This window comes from Canis lupus, chromosome 6 (genome assembly GCF_003254725.2).
Source record: "Canis lupus dingo isolate Sandy chromosome 6, ASM325472v2, whole genome shotgun sequence".
Classification (NCBI taxonomy): Eukaryota; Metazoa; Chordata; class Mammalia; order Carnivora; family Canidae; genus Canis; species Canis lupus.
In genome coordinates, this window is record NC_064248.1 from 52,969,948 (window position 1) to 52,981,007 (window position 11,060).

General features: G+C 35.1%; 1 long non-coding RNA gene across 1 annotated transcript; it reads left to right on the forward strand.

Moving 5' to 3' along the window:
* Positions 1–1,441: 1,441 nt before the first annotated feature.
* On the forward strand, positions 1,442–10,505 carry LOC112679140 (uncharacterized). The gene is made up of 4 exons (XR_003148147.3): positions 1,442–1,575; positions 4,976–5,042; positions 6,891–7,020; positions 10,377–10,505. It is a non-coding gene; the product is annotated as an uncharacterized LOC112679140 (long non-coding RNA).
* The last annotated feature ends 555 nt before the right edge of the window (positions 10,506–11,060 follow it).

The following is an 11,060-nucleotide window of genomic DNA, read 5'->3' on the forward strand; positions in this document are numbered from 1 at the left end:
AAATCATACTCATATTGTAAGGTCCAACTTAAGTGATCTTTTTAAGAGAATTTCTCAAAATCCCTATTGGGACTGACCTCTTCTTACCATATTTGCTCTGATGCTCAATTAACATCTCTTACTCGGAATTCAGATGTATCTTTATATAATTCTCTTTTTCCATTTTGACTATAATAGCTTGAGTTCTCTAGAAAAGAGAATCTAGGGCACCCCCGGTGGTGCAGCAGTTTAGCGCTGCCTGCAGCCTGGGGTCTGATCCTGGAGACCCAGGATCGAGTCCCGCGTCAGGCTCCCTGCATGGAGCCCGCTTCTCCCTCTGCCTGTGTCTCTGCCTCTCAGTCTCCCTCTCTCTCTCTGAATAAATAAATTAAAAAAAAAACAAACAAACTTAAAAAAAAAGAGAATCTAGGGAAAATTTTAAGATGTTATTTTATCTGTGTGGTGCAGGCCTATGGCAGTAAAAAATGAAGCAAAAGAGAAGACAATCAAGGAAAGATATGTTAATGTGAATCTACTACTTCATAATGAGAGACAGCAGATTTCTCAGCTCACGTGTGTACTTGGCACTTGAGACTTCACCAGACACAGTTTTTTGAAAGATTTTATTTATTTATGAGACACACAGAGAGAGGCAGAGACATAGGCAGAGAGAGAAGCAGGCTCTATGCAGGGAGCCCGATGTGGGACTCAGTGCTGGGACTCCAGGATCACGACCTAAGCTGAAGGCAGGCACTCAACCGCTGAGCCACTCAAATGAATGTCCCTCACCAGACAGATTTCAAAGAGGAATCAAGCCTCAGAGTGATGTATGGATGAGAGAAAGAAAAAACAATTAATTTGTCAGATTTTTCTCTCATCTCTTTTTTATTATTGGGCAAGGCTTATCCTATGGGAAATAACTAATTTTTCATTTGGCTCCTCAGTAGCTTCTCAAGAAGCTAGGTCTCATGCTCCACCATATGGTGTTTCATTCAAATGGAAAAGTGGAGGGAAATTTGATGAAGGTGGGCAGTCAACTGAGAGAAAAAGAGGCAGTCAGTGGAATCTGTGAAAGCACGTAAGATTTGAGTCCAAACCTTAGACAGATTAAAGTTTTTTATTTAAAAGTTAATTTTTAACAGAAGAAAGGTTAAGTGTTCCATATAAAAAATTACTGTGTTCAAAGAAACAAAAACAAGAAAAGAAAAAATAAAAATAAAAATTACCTATAATCTTATTTCGTGTTATAACTAATCTATCTTATTGGTATGTATCCTGCCACTTGTGTCTATCTCTTTTAAAAATATATACATATGCATTATGTGCATTATGTGCAATGGCATCATGCTATACAGAGTTTTTGTGTTTTATTTTTTCACTGATTATACCATAAAATTCTTGATGTCAGGATTATTCTACTGTTTAATTTTTTAAAAAGATTTATTTATTTATTTCAGAAAGAGAGAGTGAGCATAAGCCAGAGGGGCAGAGGGAGAGGGAGAGAGAGAATCTTAAGCAGGGCTGGATCTCATGACCCTGAGTTCATGACCTAAACCAAAACCAAGAGTTGGACACTTAACCAACTATACCACCCAGGTACCTCTGTTTAATTTTTAATAGCAGTGTAGTATTATATGATGAGAAGGAGCCATATTTTTTGACAGATCTTCCATTTCATGGTACATTGATTGTTAATGTTTTTGGGGGGAGGTGTTTGTTTGTTTTTGTTTTTAGCTATCAAAAACTATTAAAAATTGAATGATAAACATTCTCATTTCCATTTATGAGAACTTCAATAATCTTTTCCCTTAGTTGAAATTCCTGTGCTGGATTTGTGTCATTCAATATGAATGCTTTTAATTCTTTTGATACATAGTGCCAGATTATATTCCAGAAAGATTTTCAAATCTACATTCAACTAATAATTAATTAGAGGGCCTATTTTTATGCACCAGTCTTTGTATTATTGTTATAAAGTCTTTTCTAAGTTGGTTGATGAAAACCAGAATCTCATTTTTATTTTAAAGTTGCATTTCTTAGTTACTAGTGGAGATGAATATTTTATATATGTTTCTAGACAATTAGTTTTTCTTCTTTTGTGAATTGCCTGTTCATGCCCTTTGTCATGATTTTAATTTGTGAAGATTATAAGGTTCTTTGAGGGAAGAGACTACATTTTATTCCTACTGGAGTTCATTTCCATTAGTACTGTGCCTTGGGTCTAGCCCAGGCTGGGATTTGTAAGATTTGCAGAATGAATGAATGATAACCCACTATTATGTTTTTACTTAGTTACCAATAAAAGAGAATCAAATTAATTTTGCACATTTGTATTTAGTGGGCAACAAATGCCATTTTTCTCCACAAAAAGTTTTTTCCTCTGAAGAAAATTTCTTAACTTCTTTTCAACAATAACACCATTTTTAGCCTGAATGGATAAATACAAGATTGGACAGATTCAGCTATTTTCATGTTTTTTTTTCTTTTTTCTCAGCAACTGTCAGATTTTTCTATTCTTACAAGCTATTTTGGAATACTCAGACACAAATAGGGATTTATTATCTCATTTCATTATAGAAAATGAAAGCACTGAAATAAAACATCTCAAAAACTCATCTCTGAGAATATTCTACAAATTTGTGCTTTTTCTTGACTATATTGCACAACTGAGCCCACTAGGAAGATAATACTCAAAATTTCTTTGAGCCTAATTGTTCTTAAACTGACCTGTTTCTTCTTTTTAGAACATTTTATTTTCAGCAGAACTTCTATTTTCATTGAATCTGGGGATGTGAAAGTGACATAATAGATGTGAATTTTTTTTTTTTTTTACATTCTTATAGATGTTGCACTTGAATATGCATGCAGAGATGTATGTTTATAGAGATACACAAACATGCATATATTCCTTTCAGGCAAATTATTTTTCTTGTTAACTTTTCTCAAGGGTTACATGTTATGGAGAAGAAATGCAAGCCACCATTTTCTGAGTCAGTGACTGGGTCTTATGTGTTATAAATTCACAATCATATATAAAGCCCTAAGATTCTGGAATCACAGTTGTTTTAGTCCTTTGTTTTCTAAATAAAGTTAAAAATAATGAAAGCCATATATTAATTGTGTAATTTTAAAAATAAGAGAATTATAAAGAAAGAAAGCCTGTAATTCTATCATTTAGAAATAACATTTATAACATTGTATTACAGTTTCATCATTTACTTTTTTATAGAATTCCACTATTTCCTATATACATAGCATGTACATATAAGACTATAACAAGAATTGAAAATCATATGTATTGACGTTTTTAAATACAAAAATAATATATTCTCACTATGGAAAATTTGTTAAAAACCAAATATCATTTATATGCTATTTTCAGTAATTGAATATTTAGGATTTTTTTCTTTTTCTTTTTTTTACTATTATTATAAGCAGTTGTTTAAGATCACTGTTTAGATTCAAGAGAATGGGCAATTCTGTCTGTAGATATTTAGCCTTATTATTTCCTCCAAATTGTCACTTGTATTGAACTGGATCCATAATTTATTCATTGACTTGAAATACTACCTTTATCATGTGCTAAATTCATATTTGTGTCTGGGGTTTTTATCATATTAGTGTTGCCATAAATTCATAGTCACTGACTTCAGCCAGGTTCTTATTACTCATTTTTATATCTTCATGCTTGGCTTCCATTTCTATTCCCTTCAGGTATTAGAACTTCACTACAGCTCAATGCCCCCTTCTAAACCTTCATGCTACTCCCGTAACTCCCTCTTCATCAATAAGATAAGGCCACAGTGGGATTTTTTCCAGCATCCCTGTATTAATTTTGTATGGCTGCTGAAATAAAGTACCACAAACTTGGTGGTTTATGACAGTAGAAATTTATTGTCTCACAGTTCTGGAGACTAGAACTCTACGATCAAGTCATCAGCAGGGCCATGTTCCCTCTGAAACCTGTAGATGAGAATCCGTCATTGCCTCTTCCTAGCTTTCTGAAATTCTTGGCAATCCCTGGTGTTCCTTGATTAATAGATGCATTACTTCAATCTCTGTCTTGGTTGTCAGTCACATGGCTGTCTTCCTCCTGCGTGTCTAATTGTTTCACACAGAAATTGTCTCCTAATTTCCCTCTTTCTCTTTTTAAGGACTCCAGTTGTAATTGGATTAGCACCCACCCCCAATCCAGTGTGGTTTCATCTTTACTAATTATATCTGCAATGGCCCTATTTCTAAATAAGGTCACATTCTTAGGTAGTAGGTAGGGTAAGAACTTCAACATGTATTTTGGGAAAAAACAATTCAACTTAAAACAATCTCTCTTTTATCTACACACTTACTATATTCACTCTCATCTTACTCACCTCCTTTTATATCACAGGATAGGATTTTCTTTCTGTTCAAATTAATTCAGTATTTTTTATTCTAACCCCTCCTATCTTCCATGAAACTCTGCTCCATCAACAAACCCCTCTTTTTTGGCTCCTTCATGTGCTTTTCTACTATAAATTCCCCTGCATCCTGAAAACACACTTACGTCCCTCATCCTACTAAGTGATCCATCTCTTTAACCTAAACCCCTCCTTTTAGTTATGATGACATCCTTCTCTTCTTACCACATCAGGTATTTGAACTTCTATCAGCAGCATTAACTGTTTACAGACTTCACAAAGAATTGACATTTTAGTCATTTGACATGAATCATTGTGTGTCTGAGGATAAATAAAGAAAATCAAAGTTGAGTTGAAATGTCAGTGCTAGATAGTTGGTTCAGATACCTTCCTAATAAAGGAAATCAGCCTGACAATGTGTAGGTCAATATTCATGATTCAGAAGAATTATGACTATGTGTTCTGGATGTTTAGAATTGTCCTTAAATTGTATTAATAGAATGTTATATACATTACACTATAATTTTCTTGGTCACGTTTATTAAACCTTAAACCAACCAAGACTTGGGTACAAGATTAAATTATCTTTGTATCTGCAGAACCTAGCAGAGATCTTGGAACCTATCAGGTGACCAGTAAATATTTTGGTGATGAATGGACTCATAGGTAAGCCAACAGCATCTTTTCTAAGATAGTGTTACAAGGTGAAACTAGTTTGTCCATATAGAGAGCAGTTAGTTGTATGCCTTGACCTCATTATTTCAGTATTTTAAGCAACAGAACAGATTGGTTATTATAAAAATATTTTTATTTTTATATATTTTTAAAGATTTTATTTATTTGACAGAGAGAGGGAGAGCACAAGTAGGCAGAGCAGCAGGCAGGGAGAGAGGAAGAAGCAGGTCCTCTGCAGCAGCAGGGAGGTGGATGCTGGGCTCAATCCCAGGACTCTGGGATCATGACCTGAGCCAAAGGCAAATGCTCAAGTGACTGAACCAACCCAGATGCCCATATTAAAGTATTTTTAAAATAGAAAATGAAACTGTATTTACCAAACAAGAATTGTATGGAACACTCGTGGAATGTTATATGAAATAAAAACATTTCTAAAAGTGTTTGGAAATAAGTTTGAGGAAGATTGACATATGTATTTAAATGCAGAAATTCTTAGAATCCACGTATCACTTAGATTTGTATTTGGCTATATGTGATGGAAACCTGAATGTGTACTTATAAACGAATACGGATTTAAGACACCTGGGTGGCTTAGCCGGTTGAATGTGGACTCTTGATTTTGGTTCAGATCATGATCTCAGGGTTATGGGACTGAGCCCCGCATTGGACTCTACACTCAGCACAGAGTCTGTTTGTCCCTCTCCCTCTACTTCTCCCTGGACTCTTTCTCTCTCTCAATAAACAAACAAACAAACAAATAAATAAGCAGGGGTTTGTTTTTCTCATGCAGGAAAATAAATGCATCCAGAAAGGAATGGTAGTTTGGGATGCCACTTGCAGTCAGACTTCTTCCCTCATTCCCCAGCATCCTCCTTAGCATAGTGTGAGGCTTTCTTCTTCACATACTGGCTTGCATGGTGGCTGCTGTACTAGGCATCTTACTGGCTTTCTATGTATGTAGAATAGGGCCTAGTCAAGATATTGATATATTAAGGTATTGTCTCAAGCAGGAACACATAAAGACCCATTTAAAAAACAAAACAAAACAAAACCCTCACCAGAGTTAATCCCTGCTCTGTCCAGTAACTCCTAATGAATGAAGTACACTGGAGAAACTATACACAGAATAGTTCTTATATAACCATGGTAGATTGATAACAGTAGTGGACTTGATTTTTTTTAGTCCTTCTATCAAAGAGGTTGAGTCTATTTTTGCCTTGGTAAATATAACTTGTGGGGTTGAGTGTGCCAGTTCTGAGCCTAGGTCTTAAGAGGCTCTATGCACTTCATCTTCTCTCTTGCTCCTCTCTCCTCCCCTAAGTATAAGGCTGGGCTAGCTTGCTGGAGAAGTCACATGCAAATGAGCTGAGATGGCACAGACAGTGAGAGAACTCAATCATGGTCATCATTTAATTGCCTACATTAGCTATAGACACATGAGTAAGTCTTGCTGAGCCCAGCTCAGACCAACACAACTATTAAGCACCATATCTTTTGAATGTTATATGTAATATTAACTTTTTAAAGTAATTTTTATTTTTGAAAGTTCTAAAAATAAAAAAGAGATTTAAAAAAATCATACAATATACCACATAGGATGGAAAATTTTAAACTTTGCTATATTTGCTTCAAGTCTCTCACTTTATGAAAGTGTGCTGCATCTGTGAAGTTATGAACCTCTGATATCCCAACTCCCCAACCTCATTCCCCTCCTCAATTCCCAGAGGCAGTCATTTGATAGATTTAGTGTATATACTACCAAGGCTCTAAAAAAATATTTTAACATACATATGTATCCACGAAAAAATGTTTTAAAAGGTAGGTTTTATTATTATTCAGGTATGGTGAAGCCAACAGATCAGGAAACAATTGCCACTGAGAAGACAGTTCATCACAGTTCCCAAGAGAAAGAAGCACATCACAACACACAGGCCACACTGGCTTCCATGTAAACAATGGGAAAGGCAGGGTAAGCAGGTTTTAAGATTGGCTAGTTTAAATAATTTCAGGAGGCTTAAGAGCCTATGGATAGTCCTTAGCTGTCTGATACCTGACTCTGGGATGATCAGAGCAGAGGAACAGTGGCCCTGAGTAGAAGAGCCCAACACAGAGGATGGTTGAGATGTGGGTTCAGAATTGGTTGGTTTGTAATGAAAGGCAGTTCATAGTCATTTACTGTCTCTAGAAATTGGCTAGCCCTGTGTGGGGCAGTGTCTCTAGGGCAGCAAGGCCTCTGATATCAAAGCATTAGAAATATAGAAATAAAAAAGTATGTGTGCATAAATAAGATATAATGTATGCATTTTAAAACTTACATATCTAACTTTATTTTTCCCCTCACCATCACATTCAGTGAAAGAAGGAACATACATGTTAAGATGCATATATTTTATTACCTACTTATTCATTTTTTTATTGCTGAACTTTTATTCCAACTTAAGAGTATTCCTCATTTTATTATATATTTATTTATGTATTTATTCTGGACATTTGGATAGTAGGCAATAAGTTCTCATGTTGCCAACAATGCTGTGATGAGCATCCTTATACTTGCATCTGTCTTTGGTATGCTGGGTAATAACATGTTAGATAAAATTCTAAGAACGACTTCCAAGTTCCTTGTCCCCTAGTGTGCACAGTCCGTATAATCCTCTCTCTTGGGTACAGACAACACTACGAATAGGAGAGATTTCAGTCCCATAATTGGGACACATTATATGACAAAGATGAAATAATTTTTCAAGGGTAGTTAAAATCAATTGAATTTAGGTTAATAAAAGGGGACTATTTTGGGTAGACCTAACTTAATCAGGTGAATCCTTAAAAGGAACTGGGCCCTTCTTGAAAAGAGATTTGAAGCATGAAGGAGATTTTCCTGCTGGCCTTGTAGAAACAAATGCCCATGTGCTGAAGTGCTTATGGATGAGTCAGATAGAAAGAACTTGGAGGCAGCCCCCAGAAACTGATAGTAGTACTTGGTCAACCGCCAGCCGGAAGATAATACAACCACAAGTAGTTCAATGTGGTCAACAACCAGTGATCCTGGAAAAGGACTCTGAACTGTAGCCCTGAACTGAAGCCTTGATTTGAGCCAGTGACACCTTGAGCAGGGGACTCAGCTAATCCTACTCAGACTTCTAGAAATGACAAGATCACACATTTCTGCCATTTTAAAGTGGTGGTAAATATGTGGGAACTTGTTACATGCCAATAGAAAATTAATACATAGGTTATGCACATTTTTTATTTGATAACTTTGACAAGATAATCAAAGTAATTATAAGAATGTTTACTTCAACAGGAAGAAAATGAGAGAATTGAGAGTTCTAGTGCTCACACATTGTTACTAGTGACAATATTTTCTGGCTTTTTATTTATTTATTTATTTTTAAAAATTTTTGTCACTTTATTTAAATTTAAGCTTCCCTACTTACTATATAGAAATAATATATTCACATTATTAAGTCCCCAAACTGTGAAAGATGTAATATGTTATTTTACTTGCAAGCTAAGAACTTAGCTTATGAGAAGTGACCTACTATAGCTTCATTTCTATGTATGCCTATGCATATTTTTCTCTATATGTGTATTCTCTGGCCCACGGATCTGATATATATATATAATTTCAATGATATATTCTTTGTAAATGATATATATATACACCAATATATATATCATTATATATTATATATAGTATTATATATTATATATTATGTATATATATACATTGTGTGTATATATATATATATACACATTATATATATATATATCATTCACAAAGAATATAATCCATGGTTAAGATGGTTATCCATGCCCCAGTGTACCATAAGGCAAGTCAAAGTAGCTCAGATGTTTACTGGCATGTATGGAGGTTTTGCACCACAGGAAAGGAATCACCAAATTAGGAGACTTGAAAGTTATATTAGGCAAATGTATATCTATTTTTCCTCTCCTTCTGACAGACAGACAGAACTTTCTGCCTAATGTAAACAAATACTCTCAAAGGAGAGAAGAGTACCCTATATTGTAAGTAAATATCTCTGGATAACAGAGGAAAGTTGTCTCTGGGTTTTATTACTCTTAGAATATAAACATTTGGCTCTAGGGGAGATAAATCTCTAAATTTATTTATTTATTTATTTATTATTTATTTATTTATTTATTTATTTATTCATGAGAGACACACAGAGGCAGAGACACAGGCAGAAAGAAGCAGGCTCCCTGCGGGTAGCCCGATGTAGGACTGGATCCTGTGACCCCAGGATCACAACCTGGGCCAAAGGCAGGTGCTGAACCGCTGAGCCACTCAGGGATCCCCCTAAATCTCTAAATCTTATCCAGAGCAATTTACTTTCTTTAACTTCCAAGGTGTGTTTGCCATTCACCTCTAAAGTCTAGGCTATACAGAAATATGAAAATATTCATGGAACATTGCCTGCCAACAATTGTTTCAGTTAAATGGTAAAATGGCACCATAAATTATACATGTATGTATAAAACCAACAATCTCTGTGTTACTACCTACTGTCACCCAGTACTATTCCTAAGAAGTAAATGTTTCTTTAACTCTTCTAGTTATTCTTTCTTTCTTTCTTTCTTTCTTTCTTTCTTTCTTTCTTTCTTTCTTTCTTTCTTTCTTCTTCTTCCTTCCTTCCTTCCTTCCTTCCTTCCTTCCTTCCTTCCTTCCTTCCTTTCTTTCTTTCTTTCTTTCTTCTTTCTTTCTTCTTTCTTTTTTTCTTTCTTCTTGTTTTTTTTTTCCTGGTATTTACCTCCATAACTCTATATGATCTGCATATCCCACATTTCTTTTTTTTTCTTTTTTTTAAGATTTATTTTTTTATGATAGACATATATATAGAGAGAAGCAGAGACACAGGCAGAGGGAGAAGCAGGCTCCACGCAGGGAGCCCGCCATGGGACTTGATCCTGGGACTCCAGGATGGCGCCTTGGGCCGAAGGCAAGCATGAAACCGCTGAGCCACCCAGGGATCCCCCCATATTTCTTGATATAACTACTTTATTCATTATCTCTTGACTTCTTATAGAAGATCAAGATAATCAACACTCTTACATGCTCCTCCACTCTGCCCCTCACCTGGTATTTACCTTTACTTTCTTCTGGATAAAGCTATATCATCATTTGGGTAAAATAAATATTCAGTGTTTACATGTCCAGAACTATAGGAATATTATTCACTGGTTAGTCAAATATAGATGGTTCCCAACTTACGATCATTCTACTTAGTTGGGATTTTTCAACTGTGAAAGCAATACACACTCAGTAGAAGCTGTACTTTGAATTTTGAATTTTGATTTTTTCTTCAGCCAGCAGTATGTGGTACAGTACTCTCTTGTGATGCTGGGCAGCAGTGAGCCAGAGCTCCCAGTCAGCCATGTGACCATGAAGGTAAACAACTGATACACTGACAACCATTCTGTACCCATACAACTGTTCTTTCATTTTTATTATAATATTCAATAAATATCATGAGATCTTCAACACTTTATTATAAAATAGGCTTCATGTCAGATGATTTTGTCCAATTCTAGGCTAATGTTAGTGTTCTCTGAGCACATTTAAGGTAGGCTAGGCTAAGCTATGATGTTTGGTAAGTGAATGTATTAAATGCATTTTCAACTCATAATATTTTCAGTTATGATGGATTTATCAGGATGCAACTCTGTCATAAATTGAGGGAGATCTGGAGTGTACTGTGATTGTATCTTTTTACTTGCATTACTTTTGAAATTTTTGAAGATTTCTATTTCCTCAATTACTTCTTTTCCTTATCTTTCTAAATATTTACCTTTCACTTTTTAAACAGTCTTATTAAGATATAATTGGTGTACAGTAATTTGCACATTAAGTGTATAATTTGATAAGCTTTGACATTTATATCACAGACCTATGAAATGAGGCCACAAAAAAGATAATGAACATATCCATCAACCTCTAAGTATTGTTTGCCCCCCACTTTAATCCCTTCCTCCCTCCTATCATTCCCTTCC